Raw genomic sequence first — 17,905 nt, 5'->3', positions numbered from 1 at the left:
TCTAAGGCAGTTCCAAGAATAACTTGCCCTTTCTTTACCTTCCCTTCAAGTTCCAGAAAACTCTCAAGGTTGTTTGCCAGAAGGATGTGCATATTTGTGTTTAATTTTTTAAGTGATAAGACAGGAGTGGGGGTGGGGGCTGTTCCAAGGAAAGGCTAGCACAGGCCCTTGCAAACATTAATAAATGTTTGTCTAACTAAATTGCAATGCTTGTCTAGCCCACCCTCTGGGAGAAGCGGCGCCGCCAATGCGTGATGCGAATTTTGAAGTCAAGTTGACTCTGGTATTAGATAAACTTTCTGATCCCAGTTCCTCCTCCCTGTGGCTTTCCACTTCGCCAGGGAAGGGGCTAGTGGGGACTGTTAGGAGGAGAAGGGGGGCGGAGTAGCAGATGGGGGTGTGTGGAGGGGGGGGGTGTCCTAGCGTTGCGCAGGCGCTTTCCCCACTACCTCTTACCATCACCCCCGCCCCCAATCCCCAGTTGGGGCTCGGAGCCTCGGCTCCTGTGGGACGCCAGTGCACTTGTAAAGGGAGAGCTGGAGGCAGACACAAAGCCTGGGCCCTCCCCCTCCGTGTCCTCCTCCTCCTCCTCCTCCTCCTCCTCCTCTTTCTCAGCTAGGAAGTTCAGTCCTGGTGCTGCCCCGGTGTCAGCCCGGGGCCAGGGATCCCATTCTCGTCCTTTTACCCGGACCTCTCGACCTGCGGCGAAGATAGCAGTACAAGGTAAGGGGCAGCAGTAGCGCGAGACCCCACCCCCTGCTCCCCTGGGCTTTGGCTCTGGGAGGGGATGGTCCGCGGGCTGATCGCGAGCCCGGTAGCTGCCTCTTTAAAGGGGCCGGACTCAACTCCCGGCTCGGGCTCGTTTTCTTTCCTCCCTTAGACTTTTCTGTCGTTCTCCTTCTTTCGGCCGGAGACCGGGAAGGGGGTGGTGCCGGGGGGGAATGGGAAAACCAGAACTCTGGGTCATTTTCCCTGGGGATACAAAGAGGACTTTGCGGGGGAATGCTGGAAGGTGACGAGAAGCGGAGCTTAGGACGGGGCAGTAGGGTAGGGGAGAAGGCTGACCCTTTGCATCCCCGGAAAGAGAATGAGAGGTATGGTTCCCATCACTGTGTCCTGAGATCCTGGGAATTTGGGATGCCTTCGCCGAGCGTGAGACTGCCCCAGTGTGCGCAGGCACGCGGGGGTGGAGAGAACACCTTTAGAGAGGAAGGGGACGAGAGCCGGGGCTCTGGCGCGGCGTTTCAGAGACTCGCCTCTTTGTGTCTGCTGGTGCATTCCCTCTGATGTTACCTTGTCTACTTTGTATAAAACTCGTGTAATTGTAATTACTTGAATGTTTTCTCCCACCTTAAGATAAAAGTTCCTTGAGAATAGGGATTTATTGTGTCTTTGCTTTTCTCCAGTACTTCGCATAACTCCCCGCATACATTAAGCGCACAATAATTGCTTGTTGGCAGACATTTGTATGATTGGACCTGAGGGAATATCCCAGTTAGGGAAATACGTTGCACGGGTGTGAACACTTAGTTGTGCATGAGAGGCCGAAGCCTCTGGGTTTGTTGCTAGGTTTTTAAGGCTAGCTGGAAGTTCTGCCCATGGTCCCGGGAATACCCGCAGGGGGGTGCGTCGGACAGACGTTTGGGATAAGTTCCTTTCCCAGTCATGTTGATTGATGGTTATGGGGGCACTGCGTTCTAGAGAGGACTTTGTTGTTCCGGATACCTATCCCCAGAAGAGGCAGCTTCCAACTTTGTGGACTTGGCTCAGGAACCGACTCCCTCTTCTTAGCTTGGTGTCCACTTTTTTCTTTTTTTTTAATTGCAGTTTTCAGGAATTAGCATTTTTCTGACCGCCGGCTATGGCTTGCCTTTGGGGCCAGGTTTCAAGTGAAGTGCTGAGGATATGACCCCTACTCACCCTGGGGGTGGCGGGGAGGGGGGTGTAGACAGAGTCCTAAAAGGCTAGGAGCGGCAGTTACAGACCGTGACGGTTCCACAGAAGCAGATCCCACGTTAGTGTAACTCACTAGTTTTCTGCCTTAGTTATTTTATTTTTAACAGTCTTTGAATTTTTTTCAGAGCTCTTAAGTGTCAGCCTTTTAGAAGTTCCAGGGTAAATTCAACTTGCAACATATTATTATCAAGGGAGGAGGAGGAAGAGATTTAGGGTTTTGAGACTTAAAAATTAGCTGAAGAGGCCACTTGAAAAAACTCATTAACAATTTGCCACAGTTTGGTTGCTTACAGAATTGCAGTCTGCTCAGTACTCTGCTCATTGTTTCTCCTGTATTAGGAAAAATCATTAATTTTATTAATAATTTTAACTAATAATTAATTAATTACCAATTTTAATAATTTGTCCTTTAAAATATTCATGAAACAGTCTGCAGATTGACAGTACTTTGTCCATATTCAACAGTATGAAATCCCTTGAAGTTCCACTATTACCTTCTCCCCCCCCTTATTTTGCTGGAGAACTGAGAAACAGGTGCTGGTTATTTTGATTATTAACTGTCAGGTGGTTAACTGAAGTTAATCACGGTAGTTGCTGAACTGAACTATATTGCCTACATCAGTGGTACTCCAGCTTCATTCAGAGTTCCTTGCAGCACAGATTGAGGAACAACGGCTTACCTAATAAAGCATTTATTAAACACCTTTTATTCTGGCATTTATTAAACACCTTTTATTCTGGCCACTGGGCTGACATTGGGGATAAAAAGATAAAATTGCAAGTCCTTTTCTCAAAGAGCTTACACTATTTCTGGGGAAACACCATCTACTTATGTAAAATATATTCAAAGTAAAATTTAAAGTTGGGATGAAAATTTGGCAAACAACCACATTCACATAAATCTGAATAAATACAGGGATGTCCAAGCCCTTCACTTTGTACAGTGCATTGTGCTATAAGCAGAAGGAGATATTATTCAATGCTTAAATGAATCTCCTTCATCTATAGGAATATTCCCTTAAACAATGTAGATTACAATCTGTCCATGCTCTCTTTTCCTGTATAATTTGGTTGTGTTTTGTATGTCCTGAATAGAGACACTGCCCAGGATGTTGGAGAATTTCCTTTGTCTTTTTCAAACTTGGTGGAACTGGGATTGACTCATCTTTTTTTTTTTATTGCATTTCCTGTATACTCAAATATACAAAATGAATTCATCTTCTCATGATGTGACTATTGCTTGTATTCTTTGCAATACTTGTTCATACCTTCCCTTATTGGTTACAAGAGTATCTACCCAATGTGCTAAAGGTTTTCCTTGATTACTTTTAATAATAAGAGGAAAAAAGTGCAGCACATGAGTCTCCATTGATTGTTGCTAACCATTGCATCTGTATAGCCAACCCATCGTTTTGATTATCTGTGATTTTGAGGACCTAATTTATTTTGGTTCATGTTTGATTTAATTTGGCAAACATTATACACTTGTATGTAAGTACTTTGTAATGTCAGAGAAACTGAGGCTGGATAGAGATTAGAGAGTTTTTTAATATTTTATTTGAAAGGGAGAGATTTACTGGGACCAAATGGATCCATGGTTTGGTCCCAGGGCTAAATAATACTATCTTCTCCAAGAATCCAGCATCCAGCAGCCAATTCCAATTCTCAATGACATATTTATATACAGTAGCTAAACAAAGGCAGGGGGTGGAGTCCAAACTCTGGTGACCTGGAAGCTCTAGGCAGGAACCATCAATTCTGTTCTGACAGGTTGGAGGGGTTGGACCATAAATTCTAACAAAGTGGGAGTTAAGAAAGTGTCTGGCTAGAGACAAAGTCTGGACTCCCCCTTTTTGAGTTTACACATTGACAATTTATAATCTCTGAGTTATACCAGTTATACCATAAACTGGAAAGGGGGGTGAGTTTGCAACTAAGAGGATTGAGGCAGGAACAATTAGGGAAACTGAGTCAGAATAAAAGAGAACTGTGGCACAACACTTTAAGACAAAAAAAAATTGATCTTTGCCTGTAAGAAGGTATGTGTACACAATATGTACACAGAATATGCAATATATATATATATACATATATATGTATGTATATATATATATACATATATATATATGTATATATATATACATATATATATACAGAAAATTAAATACAAAAAATACGCAAAGAAGTTAAAAACTAACTTTTGGGGAAGGCATTAGCAATTAGGAGATATGGGGATAAGTTTTCTGTAGGAGATGATCCCTGAGCTAAGCCTTAAAGAAACCCAGGGATTTCTTGTCAGAAAGGTGAGGAAGGAATCTTTGCATAAGGATTTATTGTTGTTCAGTCTTGGGGGTGAGTGCAGGAAAGGGGAGAGGTTTCTTGACAAAAATACTGGAAAGATTTGTCATTTCCTTCTCTAGCTCATTTTATAAATGGAGAACCAAGAAAAACAGGGCTACGTGACACATCTAGGAAGTCTCTGAGGGACTGATCAAGACAAAGGCAAAGAGATGGGACCTATTGCCCCAGAGTCGATTTTTATGGAGTATAGGAAGTCGACCAGTTTGACTGGAACATAGAATGAAGGAATGATGTGTGATAAGTTGTTCTGTGAGTGGTATTCATTTGCAGTCTTTGGAGACTGTTGTTTTTGACAAATATGTTAGCCCTCTCTTTGAAGAGTTCATGATATACTGGTATGTTATATCATATGAAGGGTCTATGATTTGATAAGCATCAGAAGTTTGCTCCACCAACATAGATCATATAGATTATAGAGCAAGCCTTATAGTATAGTGAGACAACTGGTAGCATGAGGTCATGGGCTCAGAAAGAGTTGAGTGCAAATCCAGCTCCAGCCACTTGCTAGCTCTGTGACTGAGCAAGTTACTTAATCTCCATCTACTTCAGGTTCCTCAACAATAAAATGGGGATAATAATAGCAGTCACTTCCCAGAGTTGTTGTAAGGATCAATTGAGATATTTGAAAACTGTTTATCTGGCAAATAGTTATTATTTAGACCTGTCTGAGTCTGTGATCCCATTTGTTGGGGTTTTCTTGGCAAAGATATTGGAATAGTTTGCCATTTTCTTCTCCAGCCCATTTTACAGACAAATACTGAGATACATTCTAAGAACTATATAAATGCTTATCCCTTTCACCTTCCTTTGTGTTGCCTAAAGAACTGAACAGTTAAACAACTGTGCCTAGGATGACACAGCCAGTTAATATCAGAGTCAAATTTGAATCCACATCTTTCTAACTCTACTTCTTTACTTCTCTGTCTCTCTGAATTTCTTTATCTTTGTCTCTCTCTCTATCTCTAATTAAGCAGAGATAATAAAATATCTAATTAAAGCATAATACTGATTTAATGTGTGTATGTATGTGTATACACACATATACATACATATATATATATATATGTATGTATATAGGAGAGAGATCAGATACACAAATGGATCTGTGATTTTATTGTTTCAGGAGTTCCCTCCAATGATACAGATTGAATCTTATTCATGCTTACCCTTCTGATGTGACTTGTCAGTCCACTCCCATAAATTCATTACATACGGAATGATCTACCTAAAATAAAGGAGTCTTTCCATAATTTCTCCTAGCATTACAAAAATAGAAGTAGAGTATTCTGGTTGTCTATCTTTCATCTTTCCATCCAACTAGGCCATCTTTTCTTCCTATCATGCAATTCTTTGATTACATTCTATGTGTCTGTTCGTCAGAATTTTTCTTTGGTTATATGTAGCAGACTGCAATCCTTTGGCTCTCATCTCTCTGTTGTTTTCCAATGTACACTCATTTTCAATTCCTTGGAGGCAGTTGTATTCCATTTTATTTTTTTACAGCACTGTGGATATTAAAAAGATGGACTTTTAATAACAAGTTCAATGATCTTAGAAAGTTATGGAAAGATTTGCACAAAATGTTGAAGAGCAAAGTGAGCAGAACCAAAAGAACATTGTATACAATAACCACAATATTGTTTTAATAAATAGCTTGAGGCATTAAGTCAATTTGACTATTATAAATACACAGATTAAAAATATAGGAATATGAAAAGAGACTCTGCATCCAAAGAAAGAATCGATAAATAGTGTGAATAGAATAGTTTTATATATACATTCAGATCCATACACAATCTGCACACACCTACCTGTGTCTAATGATAACCTTCCTTAGGGATAGTGGGGAGGGGAAGAACAGAAAAAAAAAAAAAAAAAAGAAATTTACATAATAACTTTGTTGTATATTTGAAGGGAATAGCAAAGTGTATAATGTATATTTGCAATTTCACATGTAATCATCTTTTTAAAAAAATATGCTGTTATGGAAATGCTTATTTTGTTCCATGAATTGAAAATAAAATACATTTTTAAAACTAAATAAAAGAATGGACCTTTGATTTCATGGGAAGCTTGGGATTAGTATAGCAGCTTTGCAATTTCCCACAAGTAATCCTGTACTTTCTTCCTTTTATTCAACCTTGTACCCAGTTCATTATCCATGTAAAATCTATACCAGATAGACTTATCAGCTTATCCACTTATCATATGATAGTTCATTTGATTGCACTCATCTTCAAACATTCACAATTGGGAAGCAACGAAAAGAGCACAGTACTGGGAGCTAGGAAATCTTGACTTCAATCTTTATTACCTAAAGGATTCTGGACAGGCAAGTCTTTTGAATCCCTCCAAGTCTCAGTGTGTTCATCTGTGAAATGTGGACAGTAGTACTTGTACCATCTACCTTCCTGAACTGGTATCTCTGAGGAGAGATGAATTGTTTGAAAATCTTAAAGAAGTAACAGAAATTACTGCTGTGCGTGTTGCAAAATACCCTTCCTATAAGTGTTTTCTCAATAAATGTTTCATTTATACAGGTGTAGGGAAATAAGAAAAACAGTTTTATTTCATGGTATGTTTCATTAAGAATTTGAATATAATTATTAGAAAAGCATTTTGAAACAGACTTTTCCACTGTTAGCGATTCCATTCTGGGAATCTGGGTTGATTTGGTCTAATCCTTTCATTTTATTGAGAAGGAAAATGAAACCCAGAAAAGTGAAAAAACTTGTCTAAAGTATTTGGTGGCAGATTTTTTTGTTTGTTTGGTCTTTTCAGTCTGATTCTTCATGATCCCACTTGGGGTTTTCTTGGCAAAGATAAAAGAATGGTTTGTCATTTTGTAGATAAGGAAACTGAGGCAAACAAGGTTAAATGATTTGCTCAGGATAATACAGCTAATCTCCAAGTGTAGCGAGCTGTCGTCTCCAGAAGCTGCTGGATCGCTCTCTGGGAAGAGATCTGCTGTGTCTACTCAAATCTCTCAGACAGATTCTTCTTCCTGTAACGAACCGTTGTCTCCAGGCAGTTGCTGTTAACTCTTGTCCAAAGAAGTGACTTCCCTTCCTGCAGAGAGCCCCGTCAAGCCTGATGCAATTCAGAGTCTTTCTTCTTGAACCCTGGCTCTGAATCTCCTCCAGCTCTTATCCTTCTCCAGGCCGATCTGCCCTCTGCGCCCAGTGCTGTCTCTTTTTATCCTCCCAGAGAATGGGCGTGGGATAATGCAAGGGCTTCTGGGAAGAACCACCCCAGCCAATGAGCTTGCCCCCTCTATCAAGTCAACCTGAGTTCTCACCTTGTAATTGTCCAGAAAACCTGAGTTCTCACCCAGTAATCCTAACATCTCCCCCTTTCTTTTGATTTAGAACATAGGACAGTCATGACCTTGAAACATAAATCCATCAATATGGGAAGTATTACAGATAATTACATAAATTACATAAGCATATAGTAACATAGTAACATAATACATGCTAGAAGTATATGACAAATAACATAATCAAATAATCATAAATTGAAAATTTATAAATGTCCATAAGTCCATTGTCCATTAGTCTCATCTTGTGTGAGGAAGTCCAATGATTCCTGCTGGTTTTAAAGTTCTTTAACAGTCTTTTTATTAGCCATGCTCTTTCGGTGTAAGATGTTTCTTAGATCTTCTCCTTTATTTTGAGGTCTTTCTCTTTTTCTATCTCTCTCCAGGTGCTTGTTGCCACCCATCTATTTCCTTCTTCATCTGTTTTCTTCTGTCTGTTAAAATACAAGCAAACCCTCTCTCCCAGGCAGTTAACCTACCTAATTTTCTTCTATTTACCACTTTCTAAATCTCTTCTCATCATCTGACAATTACATTGGAGTTGTTTGCACTAAATCAAAAGAAAGGGGGAGATGTTAGGATTACTGGGTGAGAACTCAGGTTTTCTGGACAATTACAAGGTGAGAACTCAGGTTGACTTGATAGAGGGGGCAAGCTCATTGGCTGGGGTGGTTCTTCCCAGAAGCCCTTGCATTATCCCACGCCCATTCTCTGGGAGAATAAAAAGAGACAGCACTGGGCGCAGAGGGCAGATCGGCCTGGAGAAGGATAAGAGCTGGAGGAGATTCAGAGCCAGGGTTCAAGAAGAAAGACTCTGAATTGCATCAGGCTTGACGGGGCTCTCTGCAGGAAGGGAAGTCACTTCTTTGGACAAGAGTTAACAGCAACTGCCTGGAGACAACGGTTCGTTACAGGAAGAAGAATCTGTCTGAGAGATTTGAGTAGACACAGCAGATCTCTTCCCAGAGAGCGATCCAGCAGCTTCTGGAGACGACAGCTCGCTACATTTGGCGTCCACACGTGGGGCAAGGACTTTTGCTTATCCTGACAAGAGGAGCTAGACCAGACCTTCGCAATTTGGTGCCCGAACAGGGACAGACACAGTCCTGATTCCAGTGGAAAAGCTTCCAATCTAGATCTCAGTCTCTCTGACCCAGAACCGTGAGTAACGAGGAAACTTTGTTAAAGATTAAGTGAGCGTGCTAATAGATAAATAAGGAACTTAACTTGTTAAGGGCTAAACCAGGAATCTCTTATAGCTGAAATGGGGCAGATGTTAGCTAAATTCAATCCCTGGACCTCATCCGACTCATCCCCAGCCCCAGAAGCAACCTCAGCTCCACCCCCATTCAGGAGTGGTACTATAGAGAGTATAATCAACATAATTGAGGAGCAGAGTTTACTTGTAACCTGGGTACAGATTGCTAAACTCTTGGCTGCATTAAGACGCACATCCCCTTGGTTCTTAGAGGAAGAAAAGATAGATGTAGATAAATGGAAGCTAGTGGGATATGAAATGAAAGAATTTCAAGCAAAAAATGGGCCTCGTTCAATTTCTGCAGAAGTATTTTATATCTACAACATAGTTCAATTAGCCTTAAACTATCAAGCAAGTTGTAGGAGAAGGAAAAGTTCTAAAAATGAACAGAGGAGGAAGTGTGAGGAAAAAAGGAAAGATCAAGATCTTTCCCTAGAGCAAGAGGATTTAAATGAGGAATTATGGTATGATTCTCTTGAAGAAGCTTCAACCCTGCCTAGAGAACAGATTATTGACAGGCCCACATCAACCCCACCTTCAGAGATGGAGGAAGAAAGAGGGGAAGAGGCAGAAACACAAACAGAATTGCCTGTGAAGAAGCCTAAGCCTATGACAAGATTAGAAAAAGCATTGGTTAAAGCTAAGAGAGAAGGACAGGATATAAGTGATTTTATACATGCATATCCTGTGATTGAAAATACTGACTCTGTAGGTAAAAAAAGGAGAAGATATGCACCTTTAGATTTGAATAAAATTAAGGATTTGAAAAAAGGTTGTACCCTTTATGGGGCTACATCAGCTTATGTCAAAATGTTACTAGATGGTTTGTCTTATGAAGTCCTAACCCCGAATGATTGGAAATCCATAGCAAGGACATGTCTGGAACCTGGAGAAAATTTATTATGGCTTGCGGAATTTCATGAATTATGTAAAATTCAAGCCTGATGCAATTCAGAGTCTTTCTTCTTGAACCCTGGCTCTGAATCTCCTCCAGCTCTTATCCTTCTCCAGGCCGATCTGCCCTCTGCGCCCAGTGCTGTCTCTTTTTATCCTCCCAGAGAATGGGCGTGGGATAATGCAAGGGCTTCTGGGAAGAACCACCCCAGCCAATGAGCTTGCCCCCTCTATCAAGTCAACCTGAGTTCTCACCTTGTAATTGTCCAGAAAACCTGAGTTCTCACCCAGTAATCCTAACATCCAAGATCAGATTTGAACATCTTCCTGATTTGGGGCCTGGCACACTGTCCATTATGCTACCCAGCTGCCCAGAGATGATCCTAGCACCTAGTATTTTTTCCTACCATACCACATTGCCTCTCATTTATTAAGTACCTATGGCTTCAATGGTACTATTCTAGAGGCTAGAATAAACAAATAAATGTATACAAGAAATCCTTTCTGTACAGTTTAGATCATTTGGGGCTTGCTTTTAGCATGTTACAAAATACAGGAGCAAGAATTTGGGAGTAGGAGTCTTAGCTGTTGGATTCAGATCTCAGCTTTGCTTCCCTAATTCCTGTGTGACTAGAAAAAAATCATTTAACTCCTCTGAACTTAATGTCACTTATAAAATGAAAGAGTTGGATTACAAGATTTCTAATGTGTCTCCTCAGTTCCAAATCCTAATATCTTATGTGGGTTAGTATGTTAGATCCTGGTCCCTTAAGCACAGTTCTCCTCTCCACTCTAAGATAATACAAATGCATGATCTTAATTACCTGAGCATATAAGAAAGCATGGGTGAAGAAAAAAGCGGAACAAAGCAATTAGAACTTATACAAAATCAGCTTATGTAAAAACAAAAAATAAATGGTTTGTCAATCACATAAGTATTGTATGGTAAGCAAATTTTTAGAAAGATATTTTTTAAAAAAACCTTGCTATTGATTATTTAGATTTCATAACATTAGCTGGTTAAGTCTAAGCAAAACCATTTTTGTAGAAATTTCTTATTTTTAAAAAATCCTGAGAAGGGTGTTGTTAATCTTTTAGAGAATGAAAGATCCCTTCTTTCCAATATTCAGTGGCCTAGTTATTATTGGCCTTCTGTTGGTAATGCCCTTGGTTACTCTCCAGGTACAGCACGTAAAAGCAAAGGAGAGGAAAAAATTATTTCATGTAGTTGTTCCAGACTGTCGTCTGCTATTTATATTCTTTAGGTAAGGTTAGTCCAAACTTGAAGAATTTCAGAGTTGTAAGGAACCTCAAAGATCATCTAGACCAAACTATACCTAACCAAGAATCTTCTCCAAACATTCCCAAGTATTCATCCAGGTTCTGCTTAAAGACCTCTAATGAAAAGAAGCCCCTGGCCTCCAGAGGCAGCCCATTCCACTTTTGGAGAGTTCTAATAGTTAGGAAAATTTTCCCTTTATAAGAAAATGTTGCCACTTTACATTCTTTGCAAATTGCCCTGTGGGGCAAGGACAATGAGTCTAATCTCTTTTCCACATAGCTGCCCCTAAAATACATGGAGACAGCTGCCATTGTTCTCACCTAAGTCTAATTAGAAAGATTAAATATCGCCACTCCTTTTAACCAAATCTCATATGTATGACATCATTTCCTTGAAATTATACAACTAATAAGCTATAATTTCATCACTAAAATGGATAGGTTAAATTTACTTCATAATTAAGAATGTGTTGTGACAGTTAATCCGTGAAACATTGTTCAGTTCAGTGAAATAATCTCTTTTATTTATTCACTGCACCAATAGGTGTTTTACATATCATCTTGACATCTTGATTTGACTTTCATGCTAATTCCAAAACATTTACTAAAGATTCATACCAATTTCTACTTTTGAAATTCTATTTCTGTGTAGACCATGTATCTATTGGGATAGGTAGGGACACTCTTATTACCTGGAGGAAAGAGTATTTCCATTTCTCCAGTCCTAGGATGCTGAATGCTACAAAAACAGAAAATGAGCTACTTCTCATGAGGTAGTTCACACAATACAGCAGAACTCTTTTGGGGGTTCATATTCTAGCTTTACTACATACCATTTCTGCAGCATTAGGCTCTACTACCTCAGTTCTTGGTTTATTTGGTTTTTTTTGTTTTTTTTTTTTTTGTTTTTTTAATTTTGCATCTTCAAAACGAGAGTCAGACTAGAGGATATCTAAGCTCCCTTGCTCTAAATAGTGTGATTTAAGGATTCTCTGAATGGAGGAGTTTTTAAAAGTTTGGGCATTCCAGATGTACTCCTGATGTGAAGTTTTTTCTTTTCTAAACTAAGATAGGTTATGTTAACAATAATAATGACTCATACAGTTCAACAACAATACTATATGAGGACATATTCTGATGGAAGTGGATATCGTCAACATAGAGAAGAGCTAATCCAATTCCATCGATGGACAGAATCAGCTACACCCAGAGAAGGAACACTGGGAAATGAGTGTAAACTGTTAGCATTTTTTTTGTTTCTCTCCCCAGGTTATTTTTACCTTCCGAATCCAATTCTTCCTTTGCAACAACAACAACAACAACAAAATTCAGTTCTGCACATATATATTGTACCTAGGATATACTATAACATATTTAATATGTATGGGAATGCCTGCCATCTAGGGGAGGGAGTGGAGGGGAAGAGGGGAAAAATTCGGAACAGAAGGAGTACAAGGGATAATGTAAAAAATTACCTATGCATATGTACTGTCAAAAATGTTATAATTATAAAATTAATTTTAAAAATTAAAAAAAAACCAATTATAATGACTCAAGCTTATTGCCATTAAATATATAGGAATTTGAGAAATACTGGAAAAGCTAGTAGAAAATCTTCTAGGCTGATAGTGTTTCTTTTTAACCTTCTAAACTGAATCATACTTCAACATTTCATGGTTTGTGCTTTGGCGTTCATGAGTTGTTCTGTTATATTCTAGTTTATTATCTCTGGGTCTTGGTTTCCTCATCAGTAAAGTGGAGGTTTATATGGTCTCTAAGTTCCTTTACAAAACTAAAATTTTTTCCTATGTCCACCTATGTATCTGATCAGGACTATTTAGATCGTAGACAAGTAAAGTATATGATATGATTTGGAGGAATGATAGTAGAACTAGCCTGGCATCACAGGTAAAACATGTATAAAACTATTGCAATTCTCAATATTAGATTCCCTGCCTTTGATGAAAACTCCCTTAAACATCTCAATTCAGCATATTCAAAACAGAATACATTATCTTTTCTCCAAAAATGACTTTTCTTCTGATTTAATATTTTCTTTACCCTTGCCTTGCCATTAGGGATACTCATGTCCTTACAGTCACAGAGATTTTCAAAATCAGCATCATCCTCAACTTCTTACTTTCATTCATTGTTATATGCCAAATATCTCTATAGCTGACATATGTACACTTCTCTCAATTCATTGTCATCAAGACTTTCATCACATTGGGCCATTGATCTCCAAACTTTTTTATTGAATACCCTTATTGGTGAATTTTCTGAGCATTCTCCTCCAACATATGTACATTTAAATATAAATTATTGTGCTGTTAGGTAATTTAATTCATTAGGTATCTTTCTCATTCAAAATCAGAAGGGAAGTAGGACTTTTACTGCATCTTGGAGCACAGAGTTCACACTCCAAAAATTGACTGCAGTAGTCATAAGGTATTCTGGGGAGCAAAAGTGGATTGGAGGAGAGAAAAGGAAATTCCTTTTTTTTTTTTTTTTTTTAAATTTTTATCCTAAACTTAACAAGTTCCCAACAAAAAAGAACATTTCCATATACAAAGCAAAACCCCAAAAGAAGAAAACTGTAACTTTATTTTTTTAAGTATATAACAAATTCAGTATTATTTTCAAAACTCTTTTGCTTGTCTATTTTTCCTTCTGAATTTTTTTTTCTGTTCTCTTTTATACATTTTTTAAAATGTTAGACTGTCCCACTTTTTTCCTTTTCTTAAGTTTTGGGGGCAGCACAATTCCTACTTTTTTATCCTTCCAATCACCCCCCCCAAAAAAAAATTAAAACCAAACATCCTTCCGATAAATAAGTATAGTGGAACAAAACAAATACATACAATGGCCGTGTTAAAAAAAAAATTGTATGCCTTCTTCCTCACTGAATTTCTTACCTCTTTGGCATAAATATACAACTTGCTTTATTATAGGTCCTCTGGAATCATGCTTGGTCAGAGTTAGGAAACCTTTCAAAGTTATTTTTCTTTATACCTTGTAACTATTTAACTTGTTCTTTTTCTATTCTCTTTACTCTATATGTATCAGTTCATAACTTCCAAAATTTTCTAAAGTCATCCATTTTGTCATTTTTTATGATTTACTAATATTCTAATATACTGTTGGGGGCAGGGACTATGGATTTTCCCAATGATTCCTGCGGAGCTATTGTTATAGACAGCCAGATAACAGTTACATTTTAAACTGTCCTGAAAGACTCATGGCCAGAGGAAGGGAAATTGGGAATGCGTTGGGAGATAATGATTGAGGGCTACAAGCTCCACTATTGGCCATTGAAGAAAGAGTGCTTTAATATACCATCTGGGAATCAAGCCATGACCTAGGGGTTATAAACTCTACTTTGGATACAGAACCTAGATTATTGCTATAACCTCTTGATTGTCAGCTTCAAATTTCTTCCCATGACAATCAATCCTCCACACAGCTGTCAAAAAGATCTTTAAAGCTTTTGGTTCAGTAGACTCCAGTGGCTACCTAGTGCTATGAGGTATAAATACTGGCTCCTCTTTTTGTTATTTAAAGTGCTTCACTTCCTGGTTCTAACCTGTTTTTCTAGTCTTACTGCCTATTGCCCTCCTTTATGGACCTTATGGTATAGCCATAATGACCTACTTACTATTTCTCACATGACATTTCATCATTTCTCAATGTTCTTACTTGTGCTGGGAAATCTCTGTCTCCTCACAACTTTTGAGGATCTTTGGTTTCCTTCAAGATACTTGAAAGCAGCAGTTGCCAAATTCTCATCTTGAAGCCATTGGCTTTTTCCCTCCCTATGCAGTTATTTTCTGTTTAGTTTATACATGTTTTGTAAATATCCATGTGTATCATTCTTCAATTAGAGTATAAGATCACAGAGGGAAAGACTGATTTAGTTTTGTCTTGATATCTGTGATACTTGTGATTTTTGGAATATATTGATATTGTGGTAATAATGATAAGATTTTCATACCAATCATTTAGCTGGTTCTGATGCCCATAAGCCCACCTTAGCAGTGACACTTCCACTGTCTTGAGCCATTTTGAACCTGTCGAGCAGTTAATGATTAAAGCTCCTGGTTGGATATGACTCTTGTCCAACTGTTGTAGCCTTCATCCAAGTTCTGGTGGTGATAAGGAAACTCCTCCAATTTCCTCTCTACATCTGGGTCTGGTTAGGACCAGCACATCTGACATTAATTACCTGTCCTAAGCTAAGCCCATTTTTAGGGTATAAAACTTCCTGCTTGAACCTGCTTATTCTGAGCTTGTGCTTTCACCTAGGTGTTGGCCCCTGGATCTGTCTTCCATTTCCTCAAGCTGTGTTGAGGATTTAAGGAAAAGTGAGAACTCTAGCCTCTCATGTTTTCTAAGTCAGAACTTCTTAAGTTCAGGTCCATAAATGTGTTTTTCTTAAATGATAACTATATATCATGATAATTGGTTTCCGTTGTAATCCTACATATTTTATTTTATGCATTGAAAAACATGATTCTTAGAAGGGGATCTATGGCTTTTACAAGATTGCCAAAGATGTCCATAGCCAAAGAATTTAAAAATCCTTACAATATAAGTACATATTTCCTTAGAATGAATTTAGATTGGTATTTTTTTTGTGGGGGGAGGGATGAGGGAAGTTGAATTTATCCTTTCAAGATATATCTATATATATACATACACACAAGTATATTGTATATATTTGTGCATGCTTATAGACATGTCTGTATGTATACCTATAGATCTGTAGTGTACACATACATGTTGTATAATATATGTACATGCCTGTATATATGCATTTACACAATGAATGTATTTGCCTACACACATACACTCTTAATGAGGGAAAGGAAAGGGGGAACCCCATTTCTCGGCGCATAGATAATCCCATGAGGTGCAGTATCCCCTGTAAAATGAATTTACAGGCCTGAAAACCTAGATTGATAAATAAAAGGTTTATTGTAGACATTTGGAAGTAAAGTTCAGTTAGAAAGACGCCAGGGCCAGAGGTGGCCACTGGGCAGGCAGGAACCCTTACATGGCTGGAAGGATACCATGTGTTGGCTAGGAGGGCTCCTGCAAAGAGGGCTCCAGCTTGGCTCTTTATATACTTAGAAGATGATGGGCGGTATCCCTAAGTTCTCAGTGGGCTTTTCAGTTAGCTCAGATCAGGTGAGGGCTGGGGGAGGCTGAGCTGATAGTGGGGCTGGGCCCAGATATTCAAAGGGTGCCTTTGACCAGGATTTGTGAATCAAGGTCAGCCATGGGTTGGGCAATTAGAAAAGAATCTTAAAGGGACCTCAACCCCCATAAGTTCCCCCCTTAAACAGTTGAGTCTTAAATTCATTTTTTTAAAAAAATTTTTTCCCCCCCTGAGGCTGGGGTTAAGTGACTTGCCCAGGGTCACACAGCTAGGAAGTGCTAAGTGTCTGAGACCAGATTTGAACTCAGGTCCTCCTGAATCCAAGGCTGGTCTATCCACTGCGCCACCTAGCTGCCCCCGTCTTAAATTTATTTAAGAAAAAAAAGAAAATTTGGGGTAATGTCCTTCATTTAAGGAAAGGTTGAAGATTTTCTCCAAAAATCTTCAGAATAGCGGGGTCCCCTCGTCTTGTTCCCTCCTCAAACCATCGCCTCCAGATGCATGTGGGAAAAGGGGTGTCGATCTCTTCTTTAATTGCTTTGAGCTGACAAGGGTCTAGAGATTTGGGATTCCATGCCAGGAGGTGAGGCGTGAGATGTGGGGAATGGCAGCAGGGCATTGAGGAGGTGTCCCAGTCAGTTGTCCCTAGTCAATGTTCTCCAGGCTGAAAGGCCAGCTGAGAATCCAAAGTGTGAAGCCTAGAGAAAACAGATCTCGGGCACAGATTAAAAGTGGGGTGTCATCCAGGGTGGAGATGGTGACATTCAAGAGAATGGGGCCTTTAGCAAGAAATGCATCAGGTCCCTTCTGTGGGCTGCTGTCTGATAGCCCATCTAATTATCAAAGAGAAATAGGAGAAAATGCTGAGAGAAAAGATTATTTGTAGCCTAGCTCTTTCACCTTTAATTTCCAGGAAAGCTAATTTCTCCTGGGGTTGGGATTAACGGGTACGGACTAAGAAGCCTTAATATCTAGTAGATTTAATGAACCAGTGCTCTTTTGTAAGGCAGGGTCTAGGGATGGGTATATCCCCAGTTGTCAGAGCTGCAGATCAAGATAATAATGCGATCTAAGCTCTTGGAAATGTTGGAAAAACTGTGCTGTTCTTGAAGAGAGTTAGTTATTCAATAAGCAAAGATCCTGAATCTTTTCCTTCCTAGTTTCCCCACTCTTTATGGAGGAGGGGTAAAAAAGTATCAGCATAGCCTACCCAGCTTACCGGCCCCTGAGGTGTTCGGGCTGTCCTGAGATAAAAGGGAAACAGGGCCAGACCTCAAATTCCTACCAGGGAGCAGGACGCTGGGGGGCCAGGTCAACCCTTGGCTATTTGCTGTCGTGGTGAGAAGGCAGTTCCTCCTGCTCAAATTCAGGGCAGAGACTGGGGTCTTCTAAGGCTTAAGTCTAGAAGAGATTTACATTAAAAGGGCATCTCTGCTTCTTTCTGAGTGTCTAGAGGCAGGAGTTGCCCTGAGGAGAGAACTGAGAGTCTCAGGTTAGCGAGATAAAGGGAAAGCAACAGGTGTTAGAAATCAGTTTTGTTCTTACATATATCTGTTAGTTGTCCAGTAGCAGACAGATGACCAGGCTAAATACTTATTTGGCCAAGCATTTAGGATACAATGATTACATATAATCAGGCTAGAAACAGCAAGGTATGACATAAGTGAATTGCATTAAC

At 39.3% G+C, this 17,905-nt stretch overlaps 1 protein-coding gene across 2 annotated transcripts in view; it reads left to right on the top strand.

Annotated features, from left to right (window-relative positions):
* Window positions 1–480: 480 nt before the first annotated feature.
* The window catches only part of RIN2 (Ras and Rab interactor 2), a 233,937-nt gene continuing 216,512 nt past the window's right edge, over window positions 481–17,905 (top strand). For both annotated transcript variants that reach the window (XM_074287754.1, XM_074287755.1), the window contains exon 1: window positions 481–723. The gene's annotated coding sequence lies outside the window, so the exon portion shown is untranslated. The remainder of the gene's footprint in view (window positions 724–17,905) is intronic.

This window comes from Sminthopsis crassicaudata, chromosome 2 (assembly GCF_048593235.1).
Source record: "Sminthopsis crassicaudata isolate SCR6 chromosome 2, ASM4859323v1, whole genome shotgun sequence".
Lineage (NCBI taxonomy): Eukaryota > Metazoa > Chordata > Mammalia > Dasyuromorphia > Dasyuridae > Sminthopsis > Sminthopsis crassicaudata.
Note: the sequence above shows the minus strand (reverse complement) of the source record. Positions and strands in the feature narration are given on the sequence as shown.